Source organism: Macaca fascicularis, chromosome 15, assembly GCF_037993035.2.
Source record: "Macaca fascicularis isolate 582-1 chromosome 15, T2T-MFA8v1.1".
Lineage (NCBI taxonomy): Eukaryota > Metazoa > Chordata > Mammalia > Primates > Cercopithecidae > Macaca > Macaca fascicularis.
In genome coordinates this window covers 61,850,872-61,878,345 of record NC_088389.1, presented here as the reverse complement: position 1 = coordinate 61,878,345, position 27,474 = coordinate 61,850,872, and the positions used below count along the sequence as shown (strand labels likewise).

Sequence of the window (27,474 nt, the reverse complement as noted above, 5' to 3'; positions counted from 1 at the left end):
GCTGGTTAACACTTAACCCATCTGCAGACAGCAGAGCTAAAAGAACACTTTTAGCATGCCCAGTGGGGCTTCGGGAGCTACAGGCACCCACCCCTAGACGCCACTGTGGGGCCAGACCCTAAAACAGCTTGCCCCAGTTCCTGCCCCTGCCTGTCTCTGTGCTCCTCCTGTAAGGGGTTTTAGCAGTGGCAGTAGCCAAACAGACGAGCCACACCCTTGTCACGCATCCTGCGAGGGGAGTCAGGGAACTCTCCCATTTCATCAGCAGAAAAATAACTAGACAGAACATTTCCTCCACTTGTAGAGATGATATAGATAAAAACAAATGTCAGAGAGCAAAACAAAGCAAGGACCCACTCAAGAAAGCTAGGATGTTTTTTTTGTTTTGTTTTGTTTTGTTTTAAAATACAGATGAGGTCTCAATATGCCCAGGCTGCTCTTGAACTCCAGGGCTCAAGCAATCCTCCCACCACAGGCTCCCAAAGTGCAGGCTAGGAATTTTTTTTTTGGAGACAGGATCTCACTCTCTCACCCAGGCTGGAGTACAGTGGCCTGATCACGGTTCACTGCAGCCTTGACCTCCCAGGCTCAAGGTGATCCTCCCACCTCAGCCTCCTGGGTAGCTGGGACTGCAAGTGCGTGTCACCATGCCTGGCTAACTTTTGTATTTTTTGTAGATATGGAGTTTTGCCATGTTGCCCAGGCTGGTTTCAAACTCCTGGGCTCAAGCAATCCACCTGCCTCAGCCTCCTGAAGTGCTGGGATTACAGGCATGAGTCACCCATCTGGCTCAGGCTAGGAATTTTGACACGGCTCCAAGTCAGACAGAGTAGGATACTGGAACATACATCCATTGTTCTTATTTGACCAGCAAAGTGGGAGTAAAGGAAAGCTGGAACTAGGTGGGGACAATGATGCCTAGGTTAACCCCAAGAAACCAGACATGTCAGCATGACTAATGTCATAGTATCTCTGGTTCTGCTCTGTCAGGGTTGGCTCAGAAACTGAACAGATTAGTTCTATAAAACAGGAAAATTCCACTAGGGACTAAAGATAAGCATGACTGAGGAAGGCGAGCTAATGCTGGAAGCCCTTACCATCCACCTAACTCTCCAATTCTCCCCACATTGCCACTTTTCCAGGCCAAAATCCCTAGGGATGAATTGACCTAGAACTCTGTAACTCAGTTTGAATAAGAAAAGGTATTAGTACCGTACTTACATTCCCAGTACGAACTCAAATGCTTTTTCTACTAAAACACCTTGAGGGCAGGAACTGTATTTTCTCTCTCTCTAAGTGCCTGACATAAAATACTCAGTAAATTATTTGCTGAATAAACTTTTGCTATATATGGATGAATTGTAACATATTACTGAACAATCACTTTTCTGAGAATCACAACTATCTCTAAATCAGCCAAAAACCAGAAAGAAAAAGTCTCAGAATATCCAAAATAAAGATCAAAGACTATGGATTAAAGATTTCCTCACAGGAAAGTCCCTCAAGCCCTCACACAGTCTTTTGTTTGAAACAAAATTCAGGTTTTTCTAGTTCCCTAACTAACTGAAGCAGCAACTCCAGAATGAGGGCAAGGGGTGGCTGCTTAAATGAGGTTAAGTTGATAGCTGCAAAAAGAGACAGCTGACCCACTAAGGGGGAAAAGAGGCCCAGCAGCTTGGGGCTAGGTAGTAGAGGGGATATACAGCTCAGGGGACTTCAACAGCCCATAAAGGTACTTGTGTATTTTTTGTATACAAGTCCATCCATGTAATATGTTTTTTGTTTTGTTTTTGAGACAGGGTCTTGCTTTGCCACCCAGGCTGGAGTGTGGCAGTGCAATCACAGCTCACTGTAGCCTCCACTTCCCTAGCTCAAGTGACTCTCCCACCTCAGCCTCCCAAATACTGGTACTACAGGCACATGTCACCATGCCCAGCTAAATTTTTATTATTTGTAGAGAAGGGTCTCACTATGTTGCTCTAGCTGGTCTCGAACTCCTGTGCTCAGGCATTCCTCCTGCCTTGGCCTCCCAAAGTGCTGAGATTACAAGTGTGAGCCACCATGCCAGCATCATCTAATGTTTTAAAGTGCTTACTTGTTCAAGGTTAAGTGCTGTGGAGCATAGATTTGTATGGGACAGTACTGTCACAGATGTTTAGTGGAATAAGATATACATGAATAATGATATTACAAAGTAGAAAGCACTAAGTGCCACATAAGAGGTGAAGGAACCTCTCAATGGTTTGGAGAAGGCAACGGTTATTTCTAGCTTCATGGTGGCATTGACAACAGAGCTAGGTCTTGGTTGGATTTGGACAAACTGAGAGGGAAAGTACATTCTAGACAGAGGTAAAGGTGGAGAAGGGGTTGAGGTGGGTAAAACAATGTATTTGGTTTGGCTGGAAAATAGGCTAGAAAGGTAGGTATTGGATAGTGACTGCTCATAACTGATGTTAATAATTACAAGTCATCAGAAAGGATAACCGTGAGGCACATAATTTTGAACTACAGACTATCATCACTTTTCAGATTACTTCCTTAAAAAGTATTTTGGCGGCCAGGCGCGGTGGCTAACGCCTGTAATCCCAGCACTTTGGGAGGCCGAGGCAGGCGGATCACAAGGTCAGGAGACCGAGACCATCCTGGCCAACACGGTGAGGCCCTGTCTCTACTAAAAATACAAAAAATTAGCCGGACATGGTGGCAGGCGCCTGTGGTCCCAGCTACTCGGGAGGCTGAGGCAGGAGAATGGCGTGAATCCGGGAGGCGGAGCTTGCAGTGAGCTGAGATCAAGCCACTGCACTCCAGCCTGGGTGACAGAGCGAGACTCCATCTCAAAAAAAAAAAAAGTTTAAGCAGCGTATCAGCCAGAGTTATTGGTTGCAGAAAAAAAACTGATCCTAGTTAAACATAAAAGTAATTTACTGAAAGGCTATTAGTTTGATCATGGAATTGATGGGAAGGCTGGATACGTGAGATTGAGCTGGGAAGAAATTAAGCTAGGCAGCAGGAACAATCAAGTCAGAATGCCAAACATCTATGCTGAACACAGCTACTACTACCCCAATGCTCACTCCAACGGAGACCCAGCTTCCCCTTCCCTACATTTGTTATTAAGTCTCGACTCTTGAGTACCTGTTTTCAACATGTGTGATAAAATCGGAAGTATACCTGAAGTTTTCCTCCTGTATTCTGAAATACAAGTTGCCTCAAGGAAAAGTACTTGTGCAGTTTTTGAAGTGGGAGCTCAACTAATTGCTTTTCTCATGGGACACTATTTTTACTTGAAAGAACGAATGACAAATTATGGTTATTTAGAAGTATTTGCCATTTTCTTAAAAATGAATGAAAAAATGAATGAAATGAGCCTGTCATTTTAAATAAAATAACTTAGTACTTACTGCCAATAAAAAAGTTTGAGAATTCAGGTGAAAATTAGTATTTTGGAAAACTTGTATCTGTCACTGTGAGCTTGACAGCTTCCCACATGCCCAAATTATTCTGACAGATCATTGGTGATATTAATGAAATGTGATTTTTTTACATTGTATAATAAATGTCTCCACATTTGGAAGATCTGCATAACTCTGAAATCAGTATTTTCCAAATGACCATATAGCCATGTAACAATGCTATAAAATAACGTATAGGTAAAAATTCATTCAAGGTACAAAACAAAAGCTAATGTATTTTAATGCAACAGAATATGAAAAGTTCATTGACATAATTTCAGATTCCACAATGTATTAATCACTTAAGAAAATACCACTTGTGGAGTTTTGGTACGGTATCAGAGTAAGAATATCCAAAATTATCTGAAAAAGCTACTGAAATAATCCTCCCTTTCCAACTACATATTTGTGTGATGCTGGAGTTTTTTGGTATATTTTAATCAAAGTAGTATATCACAGCAAATTGAATGCAGAAGCATTTAATAGAATCCAACTGTCTTCTATTAAACTACATATTAAAGAGATCTACAGAAAATGTAAAACAGGGCATGGGCATGCCAGCCCCTGCTTCTCAGCCTATAATCCCAGCACTTTGGGGGCCCAAGGCAGAAGGATCACTTGAAGTCAGGAATTAGAGACAAACCTGGGTAACACAATGAGACACTGTCTCTACAAAATTTTTTTATAAGTATGTGGCTCATGCTTGTAATCCCAATACTTTGGGAGGCCAAGGAAGAAGGATCACTTCAAGCCAAGAGGTGGCGACCAGCCTGGACAAAATAGCAAGACCTTGCCTCTACAAAAAAAAAAAAAAACAAAAAAACAAAAAAAAAACCAGGCATGGTGGCGTGCACCTGCAGTCCCAGCTACTTGAGAGGCTGAGGTAGGAGGATGGCTTCAGCCCAAGAGGCTGAGGCTGAGGCTGCAATGAGCTGTGATCCTGCCACTACACTCCAGCCAGGGCAGTATCGCAAGACCCTGTCTCTTAAAAAAAAAAAAAATAGCTGGGCGTGGTGGTGAGTGCCTGTAGTCTTGGCTACTCAGGAGGCTGAGGCCAGGGAGGACCACTTGAGCCCAGGAGTTTAAGGCTGCTGTGAGCTATGACTGAACCACTATACTCCAGCCTGGGCAATAGTCAGAGCCTGTCTCATACATACATACATACCTACATACATACATATATACATACAAAAACCAAGTATTAGCTTAGCTGGGTGTAGTGGTGCACACTTGTAGTTCCAGCTACTCAGGAAGCAGAGGGGGGCGATAGATTGAGCCTAGGAGTTCGAGGCTGCAGCAAGCCATGATCATGCCACTGTACTCCAGCCTTGGTGATAGAGTGAGACCCTGTCTTTTTTTTTTTTTTTTTTTGAGACAGAGTCTCACTCTGTCACCCAGGCTGGAGTGTGGTGGCACGATCTCAGCTCACTGCAACCTCTGCCTCCCAGGTTCAGGTAATTCTCCTGCCTCAGCCTCCCGAGTAGCTGGGATTACAGATGTGTGCCACCATGCCCAACTAATTTTTATTATTTATTTACTTATCTAAGAGTTTTGCTCTTTTTGCCCAGGATGGAGTGCAATGGTGAGGTCTCAGCTCACTGCAACCTCCACCTCCCGGGTTCAAGTGAGTCTCCTGCCTCAACCTCCCAAGTAGTTGGGATTATAGGCGCATGCCACCATGCCCGGCTAATTTTTGTATTTTCAGTAGAGATGGGGTTTTGCCAAGTGGGCCGGGCTGGTCTCGAACTCCTGACTTCAGATGATCCGGCTGCCTTAGTCTCCCAAAGTGCTGGGATTATAAGCATGAGCCACTGCACCTGGCCTAATTTTTCTATTTTTAATAGAGGCAGGGTTTCACCATGTTGGCCAGGCTGGTCTCGAACTCCTGACCTCAGGTGATCTGCCTGCCTAGGCCTCCAAAAGTGCTGGGATTACAGGCGTAAGCCACCATGCCTGACCCTATCTCTTAAAAACAAACAAACAAAAAGTATAATAATGCCACTCTGAGCATTCCTAGTGTGCAGACCTTGGTTTTAAATTCTATTTTTCAATAAAAAGAGCCAGGGCTCCTTGAAGAAATGGCTGATTCTAGGAGTAGGGCAATAAAATCCCCTGGAGTCTAGCTGTTCTTATGGCAGATTTGACTCCTTTGTCTATTTACTTAGTCACTTACGTCAGTATTTTTAAATACTGATTTATTTATTTGCTCACATTGTTCCAGCTTTGGCCATTGGGAAGTCTTTCTCCTGTTGGAGCCTGCATCCCTTTCTCATACTCCCATTTTCATGTTATTTTGTTGTTTTTAAGCACTTACTTTCTTGTGCCACAAGATACTCCAGGCTTGTTTTGTAAATTTGGTGCCCCATTCACCACCCTTCAATTTGTTTGTGCGACCTCATTCCTCGTGGATGCCGGACAAGGACTTCGGCATGGGTGCAAAAGGCTGTCACACTGACCCTACACTGAGCTGTTAACACTTAAGCCATCTGTGGATGGCAAAGCTAAAAGAACACACTGTAACACACACCCTCTGGGGCTTCAGGGGTTGTGTGTAGCCACCTAGACACTGCCGCAGGGCCACGTGAAGTTTTGCCCCTGACGGTGTCCAAAAGCGCTTGCTCTGGCTCCGGCACCCACTCACCCTTCCCATGAGGGGTTGAGAGTTGTGAGCCAAGTAAGTGAGGCACCCAGGTCACAAGGCCCGTGAAGGGGTCAAGGTAAGTTTCCTGTTTCCTATATTTGGAACTGAATTGGAGGATACCAAGTTGTTGTCCACGCCCCTTGTGTGGGGGGAAAAAACCCACATTAGGCCATAGAAGTCTTCTTCTGTGCTAATGATTGTTGTGGTGTAAGAACAGGGGAAAATCATGGTTTAAAGAGAGTTTTTCCCTATTTACAATACCTGACTGGTACTCTATCAAAGTTATTGAAAACAAGGAAAGCATGGTAAACCAAAAATAAAGTTAAAAGGACCCCTGCAACCATGTGAATGGACTCCCTCCTCAGCCAGGGCATCCTAAAATTTAACCTGAAAGATTGGTTGAGGCCAGGTGTGGTGGCTTACGCCTGTAATCCCAGCACTTTGGGAGGCCAAGGCAGGCGGATCCCGAGGTCAGGAGATCGAGACCATCCTGACTAACACGGTGAAACCCCATCTCTACTAAAAATACAAAAAATTAGCCAGGTGTGGTGGCGGGTGCCTGTAGTTCCAGCTACTTGGGAGGCTGAGGCAGGAGAATGGCGTGAACCTGGGAGGTGGAGCTTGCAGTGAGTCAAGATCGCACCACTGCACTCCAGCCTGGGCGACAGACAGAGACTCCATCTCAAAAAAGAAAAAAAAGATTGGTTCAGGCCATGATGGGAAGTAGGGGCTGGACATGCCTCATTATACCCTTCCAGCAGTAACATGAACACAGACCTTAAGTCTGATTAAAAAAAAAAAAAAAAAAAAAAATTTACAGTCTATTCTCTCTAAATCCTGCTACTAGGAGGCTTCATGTGCATGATAAAACTTAGATCTCTGCAACCCCTCAGCATAGCCCAGACATTCTTTTCTGCAGATAACAACTGTTCCAGCCAACTGCCAATCAGGACATGTTTAAATCTACCTATGACTTGGAACACCCCCTACCTTTGAGTTGTCCCGCCCTTTCATACTGAACCAATGTAAATCGTACATGTATACATACAGAGGTGTATTATGTCTCCCTAAAATGTATAAAAGCAAGCTGTACCCCAACCACCTTAGGCACATGTCATCAGGACCTCCTGAGGCTGTGTCACGGGTACATCCTTAACCTTGGCAAAATAAACTTTCTAAATTGATTGAAACTTGTCTCAAATACTTTTTGGTTTACAGTATAAGCAATTTTCACAGCCAAGAATAACCTAAGGAGACATGATGACTAAATATGATGTGTTATTGAAACCACCTTTGTAAAATTATAACTAAAGAAATTATGATAGTAAAAGATATCAAACGTAACTAACTCCATCTTGCTTCTAACCCCCAAACCACTGTCCATTCCTGGGTGTAGGCTGAACTAGCCTTGGGATGGAATTTAGTTTATAGTTTAAATAACAGTCCTTCCCCAAAGCTAGGCTCTTCCAGTAAAACAAATGAAAGGCCACCAGCCACCAAGTTAGGATGAGAACAGCTGGAATTCTAAATATTGTTAGATATAAGTTCTAAATTTCTTTTCAAAGAATCAGTATTTCAGTATGTTCAATTCTTTGCCTTCTACTTTTAAACTGAACTTCCTCGTAAAGCAACCTTTTTCAATTACCTGCTCCACCCTGACTCATTCTGATTATCTGCTCTGTCATAACCATTTTTCCCGCCAAACCCAACACTCTCTTTAAACTAGCCAATTGGAATTAGTTTAGCCTGTGCGGTCTAACCCTAGCCAATAGGGGAACGACACAGCAGCAGGGTCCACGTGGGTCAGGGATAAGAATCCTTCCCCTCCCTTGTCCAAGTGTGCGCTCACTATTGCTCCATCTGTAAGGGTATACCCTTCTACTGAAGTAACTTGCCTTGCTGAGAATTAAAAAGAAAATTTTATATTCGAGTGCTATTTCTTTTGCAGCACCGAAACTTTATAACAATTTGGGGGCTCGCCCGTGATTACATTCCCCTCTGGGGGCGGTCTCTGGTTCTCTCTCCTGAGGAGGCGCACCCCGCCCCTTTGTGGCAGCCTCAGGGGTGAGAAATCAAGACCCACCCAGTGCAAAGAATAACCCGAGCTCTCAGCAACACGGAAAAAAAAAAAAACTGGCCAGCAACCTAGTGTAAAGGATCCTCACATACTGTGGCAAACACTCTGTAGACAGACCAAGTAAGGAGAAACCACAGGAGCCAGTGAAGTATTTCCTTGGTGGTCGGGACTAAGGAAAAAGCCACAGATGGTAAAGCATTCCTCGGTTAGGACATACCAAGTAAAGAGAAACCGCAGAGGCGGTAAAGCATTCCTTAGTCGGGACTGGGGAAAGAAAGCTGCGGGGGGCAGTGAAGTATTCCTTAGTCGGTCTTGGAAGTTATAAAGAGGTGAGAAATCCCCATTGGGGGCAGGAAGGGTTAACCTCAGAAAGAGGTGAGGAATCCCTCTTTCATGAGGGAGTGTTGAACCTCAAAAAGAGGTGAGAAATCCCCATGGGGGGGGTTAAACCTCAAAAAGAGGTGAGAGTTTGGCCGGGTGCAGTGGCTCACACCTGTAATCCCAGCACTTTGGGAGGCCAAAGCGGGCAGATCACGAGGTCAGAAGATCAAGGCCATCCTGGCTAACACGGTGAAACCCCATCTCTACTAAAAATACAAAAAATTAGCTGGACATGGTAGTGGGCACCTGTAGTCCCAGCTACTCAGGAGGCTGAGGCAGGAGAATGGTATGAACCCGGGAGACAGAGCTTGCAGTGAGCTGAGATTGCACAACTGCACTCCAGCCTGGGGGACAGAGCGCGAGACTCCATTAAAAAACAAACAAACAAAAAACAGTGAGAAATCCCCACGGTGGGTGGTTGAACCTCAGAAAGAGGTGAGAAATCCCCATGAAGGGGGGCTGAACCTCACAAAGAGGTGAGAAATCCCCATGGCGGGGGTTGAACCTCACAAAAACCTCTGGTAGTAAGAAAAATACTCAGAACTCCCCTTTCCTTTCTGCTCAGGGGAAGAAAGAGTAGCTCCACTCCTGCCGGTCCCTCTAGGGGAAGGGGAAGGAGAGGGGAGAACAGCAGCATAAGCAGCTGGCAGAAGCAGGGAAAGAACAGCAGAGAGGAAAGAGAGGGAGGGGAAAGAGAGAGAGAGACAGAGAGAGAGAGACAGAGAGAGGGAGAGACAGAGAGACAAAGAGGGAGTCAAAGAGAGAAAAAGAGAGAGACAGAAAGTCAAAGAGAAAAAGAAAAAGAGAGAGTAGTAAAGACACAGGAGGGGGTATAGCTCAGGGTTAGAGCACTGGACTGCGGACCAAGAGAGTAGTAAAGAGAAAACAGCATACCCTATTCCTTTAAAAGCCAGGGTAAATTTAAAACCTGTAATTGATAATTGAAGGTTTTCTTGGTGACCCTGTAACACTTCAATACCACCTTGTTGTCAGTGTAAACAAGGGCGTAGCCTGAAAGCACTGAGGCAACTGACAACCCGAAGCCTTCCTATCAAAAAATCCTTGACCCAGTAACCCTCAGATGGCCCAAATGCATTTAATCTGTAGCGGCAACTGCTTTGCTAGCAGAAGAAAGTAGAAAAATAGCTTTTAGAGGAAACCTCACTGTGAACACACCTCACCAGTTCATAACTATCTTAAGTCCAAAAAAAAAAAAAAAAAGAGAGAGAAAGGTAGCTTACTAACTCAAAAATCTTAAAGTATGGGGCTATTAGAAAAAGATGATTTAACAATAACCATTGATAATTCCCTTAAGCCAGCAGGTTTCCTAACAGGGGATCTAAATCTTAATTAATTACCATATGAAGGTCTGACCAGACCTAAGAGGATCTCCCTTCAGGACAGGAGGCTAGATGGTTCCTCCTAGGTGACTGAGGGGAAAAAGACACAATGGGTATTTAGTAATTGACAGGGAAACTCTTGCAGAAGCAGAGTTAGGAAAATTACTTAGTAATTGGTCTGCTCAAACATGTGAACTGTTTGCACTCAGCCAAGCCTTAAAGTTGCTTACAGAACCAGGAAGGAACCATCTATACCAATTCTAAGTTAATTAGGTCTAAACAAGGTCTTATTAATAGCAAAGGATAACTGAAATCCCAAACTTACACGGTTTTCAACAAAAGTAAAGTTTGCTAAAAGTTAACAGTGTAACATGTATTATCCTAACTTCTAATCTTGTGGTCTTAGGCAGTCTAGTCCACAGACATGAAGGAAGTTCACTTTGGAAAAGAATGGTTAACATCTTTGGGGAAAAAAAGCATGGGGGGAGAATTTATGTAAAAAGAATGTTATATGATAAATTCTTGTCCTAAAATAAATTAACTGGTTGTTTAAAGAAAGGGATGTTTGCAACAAGTCAGAAAGCTGAGGCATGTCGAAGAATTGTCTATGAAAGGCGTGAAAAAAAAAGTGTTATAAAAGGGAATTTAAGCAAGAAACGTTGTATAATTTAAAAGTAATTAGGCCTCCTGAATGTAAAACTATTGAAGAAACAGTTTATGTGCAAGGTGTATAAGGAAAGTAAAATATACTTTTGGTAAAGGGATTATAAGAAGGCATAAGAATGTAAATTTTTACCTATACTAAAAGGTTAAAAAAATTTTTTTGTTTTGAAGGTTTAGGCAACTTTTAAAATGTTAATCGTAAAGGAAATTGTGTGTGTAAACATACTGGCTAAAGTTAAAAGGGTATCATCCAGTTTTTCTGTGAACTGGGCATTAAAATAAAAGCACAACGGGTTTTTCTTAAAGCACGAACCTCCTCTTTAACAAAAATTATAAAAGGTTAAAAACAGTCTATAAAAATCTTACCTTGTGGTCAGATGTTAAAATTGGATAAATATGTCTACAAGATTTTATTAAAATTGAGTTTAACATTAATAACACACTAATATAAAGGTGAAATTTAGCTTATTTGGTATAAAAATCATACAGGAAGCATTGTCAAATATAAAATGGTGTTTGGCTTTCTTTGGTCTAAAAACTAATAAAAATAGGTGCTAAAGGAAATTTCTCAGAAGGCACCAAGGACTATAAAGTCCACTGCTGATGTCCCCACATTTAAAACAAAAGATCAATTTCTTAGAATTATATACTTAGTTTATCTTCAACTTTCCTTTCCCTCAAAACTAAAAGTCTTTTTGCACAGGTATCACCCCTAGAACTTCTGGTAAACCAGCACCAGCCTGAGGATCATGTTCTCATCAAAGGGTGAAAAGGAGGAAAACTGGAACTAGCCTGGGAAGGACCCTACTTTGTGCTGCTAACCACCGAGACTGCTATTCATACAGTGGAAATGGGATGGACTCATCACACCCGAGTCAGGAAAGCGCCACCCTCCCCAGAGTGTTGGGCCATGGTCCCAGGGGAAAACCCTTCCAAACTAAGGCTAAGAAAAATTTAACTGTCTTTCATGTATTCTATTACTCTTCCTTCTTTCCTCACTCTATTGCTGACCATCTAGTTATAACCAAGTCAATTTCCCTTCAAACTGTTGCATTTGATGCTTGCCTTGTTATATACCCTGTGGGGGACTTGCCAAGTCGACAGCTCTCTACTTCAGAAAAGTATCTCTGTCCCTCCTGACTCTCCTTAGACTGGGCCTTAGTAAACTGGGACCATTTAATCCGGAGAAATTTTGATAAAGACCCCAGTGTCAACCAGGAGTCTTGCCCTGCAATGCTGGCTGAGCTTTTATGCTATAGTTGGTCCAACATTCTGTAGACCACTAAAGAGCAAAGATGGACTGCCCCAACCGGTTTTTGTAATTTCCTAAAACCATACATTCATTTTACTAGAGCATCGTAGAAGCTAGACTTAAACCTTGGCAATTAAGACAGGATACCAAGATGCATAATACTGGATGGAACACATCAAATATTCTGTCTGCACATTAAACAAAAACAATTGTTATGCTGTGTGCACAGCAGGCCAGAGACCCAGATTATCCCCTTTCCACTAAAGTGGTCCTCCAGTCAACCAGGTGTGGGCTGCATAGCAGCTCTTTTCCAGGATTCTATAGCCTGGAGTAGTAAGTTGTGCCAAGCTCTCTCTCTGCTATATCCCGAAGTCCGACACCCTGCCAGTCTGCCTCCAAGGGCCATCCAGCTTCCACCTCCCAATACTAAGTTCACCTTGCGTCTCTCACAACAGGGAGGAAACTTGGCATTCCTTGGAGACCCAAAGGGATCCAGTGAGCTTAAGAGTTTTCAAGAACTTATCAATCAGTCAGGTCTTGTTCATCCCCAAGCGGATGTTCGGTGGTATTGTGGTGGACCTTTACTGGACACTCTGCCAAATAACTGGAGTGGCACTTGTGCTTTAGTCCAATTGGCTATCTCACCCTGGCATTTCATCAACCAGAGGAAGGAAAAATAAGATCTTTGTAAAGCGAGAGAAGCCCCTTACGGGTCTTTTGACTCTCACGTCTATTTAGACACAATTAGAGTCCCACAGGGAATATCACATCAATTTAATGCCTGAAATCAAATAGCTGCAGGATTTGAGTCAGTATTTTGGTAGATGACAGTTAATCAAAATGAAGACTGAATAAACTACACCTACTACAACCAACAGCGATTTATTAACTACACTAGAGATGCTGTTAAAGGAATAGCTGAGCAATTAGGGGCTACTAGCCAGATGACTTGAGAAAATAGGATAGCCTTAGACATGATATTAGCAGAAAGAGGAGGAGTTTGCATTATGATTAAAACTCAATGTTGTACCTTCATCCCAAATACCACCACCCCGATGGAAGTACATGGAACAAAGGCATTGCAAGGTCTGACTGCTCTGTCCAATGAGTTAGCCAACAACTCAGGGGTAAATGACCCCTTTACAGGATGGCCAGAAAAGTGGTTCAGTAAATAGAAAGGAATAATAGTCTCAATTCATACTTCCCTCACAGTTGTAATGGGTGTACTTATTCTGGTTGGGTGCTGCGTCATACCATGCATCTGTGGGTTGGTGCAGAGGCTCATAAAAACGGCACTTAGTAAAACCTCCCTTAACTATCTTCCACCTTATCCAGAGAAGCATCTTCTTTTGGAAAATCAAGCAAAACAATTAAGCCAAGACACGTTAAAAAATTTAAAAAGAACTGTAAGGAAATGCAAAAGGAGGGATTGTTAGATATAAATTCCAAATTTCTTTTCAAAGAATCAGTATGTCAGTATGTTCAATTATTTGCCTTCTACTTGTAAACTTCCTCGTAAAGCAACCTTTTTCGTACCTACTCCACCCTGACTCATTCCCTTTACCTGTTCCACCCTCATCCCAATTACCTACTCCACCCAACTCATTTTGATTACCTGCTCCACCCTGACTCATTCTGATGACTTCCTCTGTCAAGACCATTTTCCCCGCCAAACCACTCACCCCAACACTCTCTTTAAATTAGCCAATTGGAATTAGTTTAGCCTGTGCGGTCTAACCCTAGCCAATAGGGGAATGACACAGCAGCGGGGGCCATGCGTGTCAGGGATAAGAACCCTTCCCCTCCCTTGTCCAAATGTGTGCTCACCATTGCTCCATCTGTAAGGGTGCACCCTTCTACTGAAGTAACTTGCCTTGCTGAGAATTAAAAAGAAAATTTTATGTTCGAGTGCTATTTCTTTTGTGGCACCGAAACTTTATTTATAACAATATTAACAGCTATTATTTCAGAGGTCATAAGAGTTGCAATTTCCCCAGGCCAGGCGCGGTGGCTCACACCTATAATCCCAGCACTTTGGGAGGCCAAGGCGGTTGGATTACAAGGTCAAGATAGAGACCATCCTGGCCAACATGGTGAAACCCTATCTCTACTAAAATACAAATAAAAATTAGCTGGGCATGGTGTCATGTGCCTGTAATCCCAGCTATTTGGGAGGCTGAGGCAGGAGAATCGCTTGAACCCGGGAGGTGGAGGTTGCAGTGAGCTGAGATCATGCCACTGCCAGCCTGGTGACAGAGCAAGACTCAGTCTCAACAACAACAACAAAAAAAGAGCTGCAATTTCCCCAATTACTCTTGAAGATAACACCACTACTGTGAACCTAAGATTGACCTTTTAAGATGTCTTTTCAGATTTTTACATTTCTAACAACAGAACAGCCCCACCTGGACCTGCCAACCAGTTCTGTGGCCCCCACCCAGGAACTGACTCAGGAACTGACTCAGCATAAGAGAACAGCTTTGACTCCCTATTGAGAGGTGAAGCCAGCTGGGCTTCCAGGTCGGGTAGGGACTTAGAGAACGTTTCTGTCTAGCTAGAGGATTGTAAACGCACCAATCAGCACCCTGTAAAAATGCACCAATCCGCACTCTGTGTCTAGCTAAAGGATTGTAAACACACCAACCAGCACTCTGTAAAAACGCACCAATCAGCACTCTGTGTCTAGCTAAAGGACTGTAAATGCACCAATCAGCACTCTGTAAAACGGACCAATCAGCAGGACGTGGGTGGGGCCAAATAAGGGAACAAAAGCTAGCCACCTGAGTCAGCAGCAGCAACCCACTCGGGTCCCCTTCCACACTGTGGAAGCTTTGGTCTTTCACTCTTCACAATAAATCTTGCTGCCACTCACTCTTTGGGTCCGCACTACCTTTATGAGCTGTAACACTCACCACGAGGGTCTGCAGCTTCATTCCTGAAGTCAGCAAGACCATGAACCCACCAGGAGGAACAAACAACTCTGGATGTGCCACCTTTAAGAGCTGTAACACTCACAATGAAGGTCTCCAGCTTCACTCCTGAAGTCAGCGAGATCACCAACCCATCAGAAGGAAGAAACTCCAGACACATTTGAACACTTGAAGGAACGAACTCCGGACACACCATCTTTAAGAGCTGTAACACTCACCGCAAAGGTCCACGGCTTCATTCTTAAAGTCAGCGAGACCAAGAACCCACCGAAAGGAATAAATTCTGGACACACTATGAGTTCATCGCCAAGCCAACCAATCAGCACTCCTGACTCACTAGCCCCCTACCCACCAAATTACCTTTAAAAACTCTGATCCCCGGCTGGGCGCGATGCCTCATGTCTGTAATCCTAGCACTTTGGGAGGCTGAGGTGGATGGATCACGAGGTCAGGAGTTTGAGACCAGCCTGGCCAAGATGGTGAAACTCCGTCTCTACCAAAAATACAAAAATTAGCCAGGCGCCTGTAATCCCAGCCACTCGGGAGGCTGAGGCAGAAGAATCACTTGAACCCGGGAGGCAGAGGTTGCAGTGAGCCGAGATTGCACCACTGTACTCTAGTCTGGGTGACAGAGCAAGACCCTGTCTCAAAAAAAAGAAAAAAAAAAGTCTCAAAAAAAAAAACAAAAAACCCTCAAACAAAAAACTCTGATCCCTGAGTTTTGGGGGAGGCTAATTTGACAAATAATAAAACTCCAGTCCTCCCACACAGCCAGCTTTACGTGAATTACTCTTTCTCTACTGCAATTCCCATCTTGATAAATCGGTTCTGTCTAGGCAGTGGGCAAGGTGAACCTACTGGGTAGTTACAGTATCCTGGATGGGATCTTGGAATAGAAAAAGAACATTAAAACTAACAAAATCTGAATAAAGAATAAACCTTAGTTAATAAAGTTATTATGTAATAATGTTACAATAATAGTGGTTCATTAATTATAACATACCATACTAATGTTAAGATGTTAATGGTGAAACAAGGTGTAGGTATATGGAAATTCTACTATCTGCAATTTTCTGTAAATCTAAATCTATTAGAAAAAATAAAGTTTACTTAAAGAAAAGTCACTCTCTTCACTACTTTTTTAAAACCGCTTTTTTATAAAAATGTTTTTATGTTCACATATACTTTTTTAACAAATAAATGCAGTACTTAATTTTTTTCTCAACTTTAATTTCCAATATGTTAAATATTGAAAACTATAACTTGCAAAAAAGCTCTTTGGAGTCATCAATAATTTTTATATGTGTAATGGAATTCTAAGGGCAAAAGTCTGACTACCACTTAAGTTTTACATTTATGAAGAAACTCATGTACGCAGACTCTCATTCTTCAAAAATATAGGATAGGCCCAGTGCAGTGGCTTGTGCTTGTAATCCCAGCACTTTGGGAGGCCGAGGTGGGTGGATCACTTGAATTCAGGAGTTCCAGACCAGCCTGGGCAGGCAACATGGCAAAACCCCATCTCTACTAAAAAACACAAAAATTAGCTGAGTGTGGTGGCGTACACCTGGAATCCCAGCTACTCTGGGTGGCGGAGGCAGGAGAATCGCTTGAACCCAGGAGGCAGAGGCTTATGACCTGAGATCATGCAACTGCACTCCACTTTGGGCAACAGAGTGAGACCCTCTCTAAAAATAATAATAATAATAATATATATGTGTGTGTGTTTATATATATGTGTGTATATATATGAATGAAACTTTAGTGCAAAGGCAGCCTTCAACTTACACATATGTTGAGTTACTCAAATTTGTGGAATAAAGTGCCCAGCCTTTCCCTGGCAATAACGTAGCCTCCTGGGATCACTCACAGAGTATCCTTTAAACCTGTTACTGTGGTGGCAAACTGCCAAAGCACCAGTGCCTTGTTAATTAACACTGCACCATCACTTACTACTATGTTTCTATTAGCTGGGTGATGCAGGGGGAAGATGAGAAGGTTGAATACCTACCAAAAGTCAGGTTCTATAGGTACTTTACAAATATTATCTCTTATGTATGACTCCCAAGAAGTGACTGTCTACTCATTTCTAGGACCAACATTACCCAACTAGTTCAATAACTGAAGAAGAAGCTGTATGAACCCATGTCCAGGTACAAAATCTCACTTTGCTGTAATGAGAACAACCTCCAATAAGACATGGGCTTAGTGACTGATGAGAGGACACTCAGGGGAGGGAACAGATGTAGCTGAGGCTGGGCACAGTGGCTCACGCCTGTAATGCCAGCACTTTGGGAGGCCAAAGTGGGAGGACTGAGGCCAGGAGTTCGAGAATGCCCTGTCCAATATAGCAAGTTCCCATCTCTATTAAAATTAAAAATAAAAAAATAAAAAGAATGTAGTTGTGAGCATGAACAAGGGCTAGGAATAAGGACTAGGGAACTGGAGGGAGTAAAGGGATGGAGCTGAAAGGCAGGGTCAGGGTTAAGGGCTGGAGGTGCGGGTGAAAAGATGTGTATAAAATGACAGTGAAGGGAATGAAAATGAGAGCAAATGCTCTGAAGAGGTGGCAGGAAGGGTTTTTCTTCTCCCATTCTTTTACTTAAATCCTTTCATTGCTAATACCACATGCTACCATCACAGACCACAGACCCCAATGTCAAGAGACCTCAGTCTGGAAGACTAGGAGGAAGCAGGACGAGCTTTATCTTCTCCCACTGTAACTGCCCAATGGGTTCACCTTGCCCCCTGCCTAGACAGAGGTGATTTATCAACATAGGGGAACTGCAATAGAGAAAGAGTAATTCACGCAAAGCCGGCTGTGCAAGAGACCAGAGTTTTATTTATTACTCAAATCAGTCTCCCTGAGCATTTGGGGATCAGCGTTTTTTAAGGACAACTTGGTGGGTTGGGGGGAAGCCAGTGAGCTGGGAGTGCTGACTGGTCAGGTCAGAGATGACATCAAAAGGAGTCTTCTTCTGCTGAGTCAGTTCCTGGGTGGGGGCCACAAGATTAGATGAGCCAGTTTATTGATCTGGGTGGTGCCAGTTGATTCATCAAATGCTGGGGTCTGCAAGATATCTCAAGCATTGATCTTAGGAGCAGTTTAGGGAGGGTCAGAATCTGGTAGCCTCCAGCTGCGTGACTCCTAAACCATAATTTCTTTTCTTTTTTTTTTTTTTTTTTTTTTTGAGATGGAGTTTCACTCTTGTTGCCCAGGCTGGATTGCAATGGCATGATCTTGGCTCACTGCAACCTCCGCCTTCCGGGTTCAAGCGATTCTCCTGCCTCAGCCTCCTGAGTAGCAGGGACTATAGGCATACACCACCAAGACCGGCTAATTTTTTGTATTTTTAGTAGAGACAGGGTTTCACCATGTTGGTCAGGCTGGTCTCCAACTCCTGGCCTCAGGTGATCCACCCATCTTGGCCTTCCAAAGTGTTCGGATTACAGGCATGAGCCATAATTTCTAATCTTGTGGCTACTGTTAGTCCTACAAAGGCAGTCCTCCCCAGGCAAGTAGGAGGTTTTGGGAAAGGACTGTTATTGTCTTTGTTTTCAAAAACTATAAACTATAACCTAAGTTCCTCCCAAAGTTAGTTCAGCCTATGCCCAGGAATGAACAAGGACAGTTTGGAGTTAGAACCAAGATGGAGTTGGTTAGGTTAGATCTCTTTCACTGTCTCAGTGCTTTGGAGCAAGCTGCAGTGAGAGGGTAGGAAGGTGCCACACTTCTTTGTCACACGCCTGCTCCCACTTTACCTTCTGCCATGAGTAAAAGTTTCCTGAGGCCTCCCCAAAAGTCAAGCAGGTACTGGCACCATGCTTGTACAGCCTGTAGAACTGTGAGCCATTAAGCCTCTTTTCTTTATAAGCTACCCAGTATTTCTTTATAGCAACACAAGAACAGACCAATGAAGTGACCCACTAGCAGAGTGCTGCCTTAAAGACTGACATGCCACAGGAAGTCACTTACATGATAGAGTCTGAAAGCACTACATTGAAACTTCAAAATAATTTATGGCAAATGTAACTGCCTCATCCTGCTAGAATTTTTTTTTTTTTTTAAGACGGAGTCTTGCTGTCACCAGGCTGGAGTGCAGTGGCATGATCTCGGCTCATTGCAACCTCTGACTCCCGGGTTCAAGTGATTCTCCTGCCTCAGCCTCCCGAGTAGCTGGGACTACAGACGCACACACCCATGCCCGGTTATTTTTCTTTTTTTTTTTTTTTTTGTATTTTTAGTAGAGACAGGGTTTCACCATGTTGGTCAGGCTGGTCTTGAACTCCTGACCTTGTGATCTGCCTGCCTCAGCCGCCCAAAGTGCTGGGATTACAGGCATGAGCCACTGGGCCTGGCCCATCCTGCTAGAATTTTATACTTGCACTGTACCTGTCTAGAAATTTCCTTTTCTCTTGTGCTACATTTTCCTAAAATTTTAAATAACTAGCTTGCCACTTTAATAGCTACATCAAAGAACATCTTTAGCCAGTTAACACTTTAAATATCATAAAAGTTTCACAAACGCATCTAAAAGTCCATAAAAACCAACTATTAGTGGCTTCTTTTAGCTGCCTGTAAATCTGAGACATGTATTTTAATATGTTTAAGAAATCTGAATGTCTTGACACCCTAGAAAATGCTGTCTGCCACCCATCCCAGTTGCCCCCCAAAATCTTTAAACAATTTTAAAAAATGTTTTCTTGGCAGGGCACAGTGGCTCACACCTGTAATCCCAGCACTTTGGGAGGCTGAGGTAGGTGGATCACCTGAGGTCAGGAGTTTGACATCAGCCTGACCAACATGGAGAACACCCGTCTCTACTAAAAATACAAAAAATTAGTGGGGCGTGGTGGCACATGCCTGTAATCCCAACTACTCGGGAGGCTGAGGCAGGAGGAGAATCGCTTGAACCTGGGAGGCAGAGGTTGCAGTGAGCCAAGATCGCACCACTGTACTCCAGCCTGGGCAACAAGAGCAAAATTCCATCTCAAAAAAAAAAATTGTTCTTTTCTTTCCGATCCCAATTGATGTGTAGCACAAACAATTTTTAAACATGTCTTTCATTGTCTTTTGCCCCTGACAGATAAAGAAACTTATTCCTTTTTTTTTCAGGTGGAGTCTCACTCTGTCACCCAGGCTGGAGTGCAGTGGCACAATCTCAGCTCACTGCAACCTCCAGTTCAAGCAATTCTCCTGCCTCAGCCTCCCGAGTAGCTGGGCTTACAGGCGTGCACTACCATGCCCAGCTAATTTTTTTTTATTTTTATAGAGATAGGGCTTCACCATATTGGCCAGGCTGGTCTCAAGCTACTGACCTTGTGATCCACCTACCTCAGCCTCCCAAAGTGCTGGGCCTGGCCAAGAAACTTATTTCTTAATGAAAAAAAATAGTCTGGCTAGGCACAGTGGCTCACACCTGTAATCCAAGCACTTCGGGAGGCTGAGGTGGGCAGATCACCTGACGTCAGAAGTTCAAAACCTGCCTGACCAACATGGAGAAACCCTGTCTCTACTAAAAATAAAAAAATAGCCGGGCATGGTGCCGCATGCCTGTAATCTCAGCTATTTGGGAGGCTGAGGCAGGAGAATCGCTTGAACCCGGGAGGGGGAGGCTGCAGTGAGCCAAGATCGCGCCATTGCACTCCAGCCTAGGCAACAAAAGCGAACACTCCCCCCTCCCAAAAAAATTAGGCCAGATGCAGGGTCTCACACCTGTAATCCCAGTACTTTGGGAGGCTGAGGCGGGAGGCTCACTTGAAGCCAGGTATTTGAGACCTGCTTGGTCAACACAGTGAAACCTCTTCTTTACAAAATTACTTTTTAATTAGCTGGGTGCAGGGCATGGTGGCTCACGTCTATAATCTCAACATGCTGAGAGGCCAAGGTGGGAGAAATGTTTGAGTCCAGGAGTCTAAGACCAGCCTGGGAAACATAGGGAGACCCCCACCTCTACAAAAACTACAAAAATTAGCTGGGCGTGGTGGTGCATGCCTGTAGTTCCAGCTACTTGGGAGGCTGGGTGTGAGAGGGTTGCTTGAGCCCAAGAGATTGGGGCTGCAGTGAGTTATGACCATCCCACTGCACTCCAGCCTGGGTGACAGAGCAAGACCCTATCTCAAAAGCAAAACAGAACAAAGTAGAAAGAAAAAAAAAAAACTAAACTTTTATCAAGATGAAAACTATGACAAAGCATTGGAGCACTATTATTATGGTGCCTTTCCAAAAGAGAAGATGAAAATGGACTTAATCCATTTCTTACACCTAGTTTACTTTCAAAGCAGTATATGCCTTCTTCTCAATCATTTATCAAATCAATAATGCTCAGCAAGTGACCTATACTTGACCTGCAGAATTGCTTTTGATCATCTATTCAAAATAAGTACAATGTAAGTAACTTAAACGTGTTTAGATTTTTGTAGCATTTCTGGGCTCCTCCCACAACGGAATGCCCAAACACTGGATTTTCTTTTCCCGGTCTTTCTTCCTCAAATTCTCTTTGCAAAAAAGACTAAAACATAACGACTATAAAGGTGAAAGCCTTGCATTTTTAGAGGAAGATGGTTGAGTGGATTTTACATTATAATTGACTAATTAAGATGTACTGAAAAATTAATTATACCATGTCAACAATATCAAGCATAGAAAAAAAGGGGAGCAACTCACCTTAAGCATTTTAAACTTAAGAAATTGGCAATCAGCCAGGTGCAGTGGCTCTCATGCCCGCAATCACTCACTTTGGGAGGCTGAGGCAGGTGGATCACTTGAGGTCAGGAGTTCAAGACCAGCCTGGCCAACATGGTGAAACCCTGTCTCCATCAAAAAATACAAAAATTAGTGGGGCATGGTGCCACGAGCTATAGTCCCAGCTACTCGGGGGGCTGAGACACAAGAATCATTTGAAACCAGGAGGCGGAAGTTGCATCGAGCTGAAATCAGATTGCACCACTGCACTCAAGCCTAGGTGACAGAGTGAGACGCTGTCTCAAAAAAAAAAATAAATTAGGAATAAAGGCATTTGTAAACCTGTTATCATACAAAGTAACAGATGACCAAGTATAATTTCCAAAGAGTAGACCTATCACTTAGTCATCCTTTAACTGTAAAATGAACATTTTATTTGTTAATTTCCATTTATATAAGGAAAAATATCACTCTCGATAGGCTTCTTTTCAGTGACAAACATTTTCCAGAGGAGGAAAGCAAGTTAGGAAAATAGGAAAATTCACTGGTTACATTATAATGAATTAGTTGGGTACAAAAGACTCTTTATGGGGGGCAGGGAGCCAGGATTTTACTATGTTGCCTGGGCTGGTTTGAACTCAAGTGATCCTCCTGCCTCAGGCTCCCAAGTAGTTGGGACTACAGGTGTGTGCCACCTGGGCTAAAAGTCTATTAATTTTACTAAATTTTATTAAATCTAAGATGTCTGTACGGCCGGGCACGGTGGCTCAAGCCTGTAATCCCAGCACTTTGGGAGGCCGAGACGGGCGGATCACGAGGTCAGGAGATCGAGACCATCCTGGCTAACCCAGTGAAACCCCGTCTCTACTAAAAAATACAAAAAACTAGCCAGGCGAGGTGGCAGGCGCTTGTAGTTCCAGCTACTCGGGAGGCTGAGGCAGGAGAATGGCGTGAACCCGGGAGGCGGAGCTTGCAGTGAGCTGAGATCTGGCCACTGCACTCCAGCCTGGGCGAGCTAGACTCCGTCTCAAAAAAAAAAAAAAAAAAAAAAAAAAAAAAAAAAAAAATCTAAGATGTCTGTGATTATAAAATGCATTATTTCATGTAACACTAGGAAAAAAACTGCCAATTGAGCTATGGCATAATGCTTAGTTACGGTATCCTGTCTTCAAGGAAGAAGGAAAACCGACTGCCAATGACTACTAATGATAGAGGCAGGAGACAGACAAATGCCTAGGCAGATAGGGGCACATCCCCAGGGAAACCCTACCTCCAAGCCAAAGACAGTTTAAAGCCTGAAAGCCAAGCTACAAGTCAAATCCATGGACCAGATTGAGAACCTGTCTTCCCGTTTGATGTGCCTTCTTCTGATTGATCCCCAACTTTCACCTATTTTACATATACCTACCCCTTTCCTAATTGGTTTTCTACACTGTCGTACCCACCTTTGAGTGGTGTCTTTGCTTTAACCTTGTTTTTTTTTTTTGAGACAGGGTCTCACTCTGTCTACAAGACTGGAGTGCAGTGGCAGGCTCTCAGCTCAATGCAACCTCTGCCTCCCAGGCTGAATCGATTCTTCTGCCTCAGCCTCCCGAGTAGCTGGGATTACAGGCGCACTTCACCATGCTGGGCTCATTTTTGTATTTTTAGTAGAGACAGGGTTTCATCATGTTGGCCAGATTGGCCTCGAACTCCTGACCTCAGGCAATCTGCCCACCTCAGCCTCCACAACTGCAGCAATTACAGGCGTGAGCCACCATACCCGGCCTTCCCTTTAACCTTTTTGCATACTCAGAAACCGATCAGCACACACTCCCCATTCTGAGTCCCTAAGAAGCCCCAGAACCAGCCACACTGGGAAAGAAGCCACCTGACTGCAGGGGTGGGGGACCACCCCTGAATGTCCTCTTCTCTGAGGCACTCAATAAAATTCTTCTCTGCCCTCCTCACCCTTCGAATTGTCAGAGTAACCTCATTCTTCTTGAACAAGGGACAAGGGTTTGGGAACCACTAAATGCGGGTACAAGCTGTAACACAAGTGGTCCGAGTGGGTGGAGGGTGGTGGGTGGCGCATCACTCCTGTTGGCAAAGTGGTTAAGAAAAATCCAACATCACCAATAAAATAATCTTGGAGAGTAAGAATATCTATTATAATAAGTAGTCCAACACAGTTCCTAATCTGTTTGGGATGTCAAGATAAATCAAAGCTTTTAGGAAATATATGTATAACTAATAAAATGAAAGGCACCTCCAAAACTGGATCTTGAAATTAAAAGCCACTATTCAGTGGTGAAAATGATGAAAACATATGTAAAGAACAATAGTTCACTCAGAAACAGCTAGTCTTTTAGGAGATGAGAAGTTCACTTCACACTTAAGACAAAAGGCAGTGTAGTGCTACATTCCATCCCACCCGCTACGCTAACAAAACTGGCTCTACTAGACAACATCCATATTTGAGAAATATTACATACAGTAAAAGAAAAATCACATGCTTAAAACTGACAGAGGGAAAGTATTTAAAATTAATTCACATGAAAAAAAAAAGTTGAGGCCGGGCGCGGTGGCTCAAGCCTGTAATCCCAGCACTTTGGGAGGCCGAGACGGGCGGATCACGAGGTCAGGAGATCGAGACCATCCTGGCTAACACGGTGAAACCCCCTCTCTACTAAAAAATACAAAGAACTAGCTGGGCGAGGTGGCGGGCGTCGGTAGTCCCAGCTACTCGGGAGGCTGAGGCAGGAGAATGGCGTGAACCCGGGAGGCGGAGCTTGCAGTGAGCCGAGATCCGGCCATAGCACTCCAGCCTGGGCGACAGAGCGAGACTCCGTCTCAAAAAAAAAAAAAAAAAAAAAAAAAAAAAAAAAAGTTGAAACCTAACATAGAATCAATACCTTGGGTTCTTTTTTCCATTTCCAAAACGAATGTGAGCCAGATTCAAAATTCTCTGTCAGCACTACACCAGGTTTTGTCAAATTCACTGAACACAAGATTTTTTTAAGTCTCCAATTTGATATAATTCATGCTGAGTTCTTTAACTACTATTTGATATCCTAGTGATTTTTTATTACTTCCACTTTGGGGACAGTCTTGTGAGTCTCTTTTGAGAGCGTTCACTCTTAAGCTTGTAAGATGCCTTTCCTCCAAATCTTACCATTTTCAGAATTTTGCTACAGACATATCAATTAACCAAAATCCAGCATCTTCAGCTAACTAAAAGTTTTGACACAACTTTTAGGGAAAGGTGCAAATCTCTAGTAAACAGGTTGACTTCAGGACTCCTCAAAAAAAGAGTCTGCTTATTCAGCAAAACCCAAGGGCCCAGAACAAGTCCCCACCCAGGCAGTCTTACCTGTAAGGTCACCAAGCTGGCTGTGGTGGCCAGGTCAATCTTCCCAAATTTGATGAGATTTCCAGAAGGGTTAAAAGGAACAGTGAACGGTTTCCTTTGGCTTAGGGGCTTTTCTCTAAAATCCTTCTCTTCTTCCCATCTGGTCTTTTCCCTCTGAACTATTAGCTTACTGCCAACCACCGTCACCACAGATATCACAAGAGTTTAGGCAAATGAAAAGCAAGTTCTACCCAGCCTTTTACATCTAAGGCACAACAGCCCATACTAGCACAACAAATTACCAATAATGACTAAGGCACAGCATTCTCTTCAACTTCTAAAGAAAAGCCTGTAACGTCTTCTACTTAATACAAGTGAAAAATAAGAGAATATGCTTTGGAATATTTTTTGCTTCAATTTTTGAAGGTGAAGAGTTTCTTCTATTCAAGTTAACTAGAGTCAGAGACTACTACTTAGGAATCAAGACTTTACTGTGCTTTCACCTAAATTTTTTCCTCCAAATTATTTAGGATTTGTCTTCTGTTCAGAAAATTAGTTTCCATAGTACCCTTCACTATGCCAGAATGCTGACTTAATTAAAAAATGGCCGTTTTTAAAGGAAAAAACTAACCTTCAACTCCCCTTAATTCACTGCCTTTTATTATTGACATACAAATCTGTCCTCCAAACAGGAGAACATGGGACAGCAGTGTCTAACCAACGCATCCCCCACAGCTCCTCGCACGAAGCCTGGGAGTAGTGGGCATTCAATAAATGCCTATTAAACACTTCAGTCCTCTCTTAACAACTTGGTGCATTCCAAAACACTGGCTCCACCCCTCCAGGATCGGCCGCCGGCTCCCGATGGCAGTTTGCCTATGGCTTTGCTCTGGTGAAATCAAACCTCGTCGCTCAAGAAGACCCAGGATGGGGGCAAGGGAGCCGTCCGACCCCATCCCGCAAGGCAGCAGATCCTCTCTTCATTCCACCAGGCCGTTGGGCCTGAGGCCTTTCCCACCCCATTCGGGAACCTACGTAGCCAGCCAGAGATCCGCAGGGGTACCAGCTCCCGCCCCAGCCTGCAGACAGCCTGGCGTCGGGACACCGGGGACGCCTGCGCAGAAGAACGCGCCTGGCCCCTTCGCTCTGACGGTAACAATGCCCCCTCAGGAACACAGTCAGGGTAGGCTGGGGGCACCAGTACACGTCTGCGCGCTCCCCGACGCCTTGGCGCGCCCCTTGTGCTCAACCTTCCCCACGTGAGCGCGCCCGCCATCACGACACTCCCTGACGGGGTCTCCTCACCTGAGCCGGGCTCCGCCCCCCTCCTCCTCGCTGAAGGAGGCGGTGACCCCTCTCCGATCGGACTCGGCAGTGTCAGAGGAGGTGGGAACGTCCAGACCTGCGTCTCCGTTATGGGACTTCCTCCCCCTTCCGCCCGCCCCCCTCCCACCCCGCCTCTAGTACCCTAGCTCCTTCAGCCAGTTCGCCGCGGCACTCCGAGAACACCACGGCGGCGCCTGAGGATAAACGGAAGTGACGTAATGCAAGAGCGCCTACTCCGCCCTTTTCCTCCTCCCCCGGTGGGGTTACAACCAATCAGCAACGGGGAGGGCGGGGCCGGGGTAGGAATGCAGCCAGCCGGCGCGCGGAACCCGGAGGAATTTCTTTGGCCCCCAGAAAAACTGACCAATCCACGGTCCCTGGAGTCTGGTTGTGTTTACTACCGACTGATTCCGTGAGCTCTCTGACCAATCACCCTTTGCCTTACAACACGTACAACGGTTAACAAATGCCTTTTAGGGCGGGATTTATCACTAAACCGCTCCAGGTTTGGACTATAGAAATGCAGCTGTTCGCTGCAACCAATCAAAACCCTCTGTGGTTTAGGCAAGCGGGCTTTCCGCCTAATTCCGCCAATCATAACAACGACTGCGTGAAGTCTGAGGGCGCCCGAGAGGCGGGCCCTCAGGGCAGCCTTACCGCCATTGGCTGGTCCTGAAGGATTTTTCCACCCACGTGGTGCCCGGCCCTTTAGTGACCCAGGGCTCTTCTCCCGGGGTGAATTCCCTTCGCTGAACACACACAAGTACGGGGTTGGAGATTTGAGTTCCCACTTCATGGATGTTGGGAAAGATACGATTCCAAGAGGCTCTTTAGGTTGAACTAAGCCGAAGTCCAGGGTAAAAACGGCGAATAAAAAAGGTCGGACCCCGCCCCTCGTCCAGCCGGGTGGCTGCGCGTCTGGAAACGGTGGCGCCACAGGAGCCTGGCGCCTGGCCCCGCACTGGGCCGCAGGTCATATAAGCCTGTCGTCTCCGTGCCCAGATTCATAATCACCCGCACCCCAAAAAACAAAATAGGAAGCGCTAAGCTCTCCCATTCATGTCCCAAACGTGGAAGGGTCGCGTACTTGTATGAGACGCGATCTGAAAAGTGCGAGCGCCGCGGCGACGCTCGGGTTTCCAGGTGCACACTGGGAGAGAGAACCTGAGCCCTCAGCATCGGGCACAGGGGCCAGGGAAGAAGCCTCCTTTCTTCGGGTGAGGACGGCAGAAAAAAGCTCCCTTCTCCTGTGCAGCTTGTCTGGGAGCGCTGCTTGGCTCTGGAGACAAAGGCAGGCTCGCGAACATGGCTGTGTTCTGGGGGTGGGGGTTAAGGGTCTTGGAGGAGCTCCCATAAAAATGGAACTCCTGGCCAGGCGCGATGGCTCACGCCTATA

General features: G+C 44.6%; 1 protein-coding gene across 9 annotated transcripts in view; it reads right to left on the bottom strand.

Moving 5' to 3' along the window:
• ZBTB5 (zinc finger and BTB domain containing 5) overlaps nucleotides 1–26,274 on the bottom strand; it is a 44,120-nt gene extending 17,846 nt beyond the window's left edge. For 3 of the 9 annotated variants that reach the window (XR_012424552.1, XR_012424554.1, XM_045373473.3), the window contains exon 1: nucleotides 24,774–26,274. The gene's annotated coding sequence lies outside the window, so the exon portion shown is untranslated. The remainder of the gene's footprint in view (nucleotides 1–24,773) is intronic. The other 6 variants (XR_010581507.2, XR_010581508.2, XM_005581278.5 and 3 more) reach the window with 2 other exon arrangements.
• Between the last annotated feature and the right edge of the window lie 1,200 nt (nucleotides 26,275–27,474).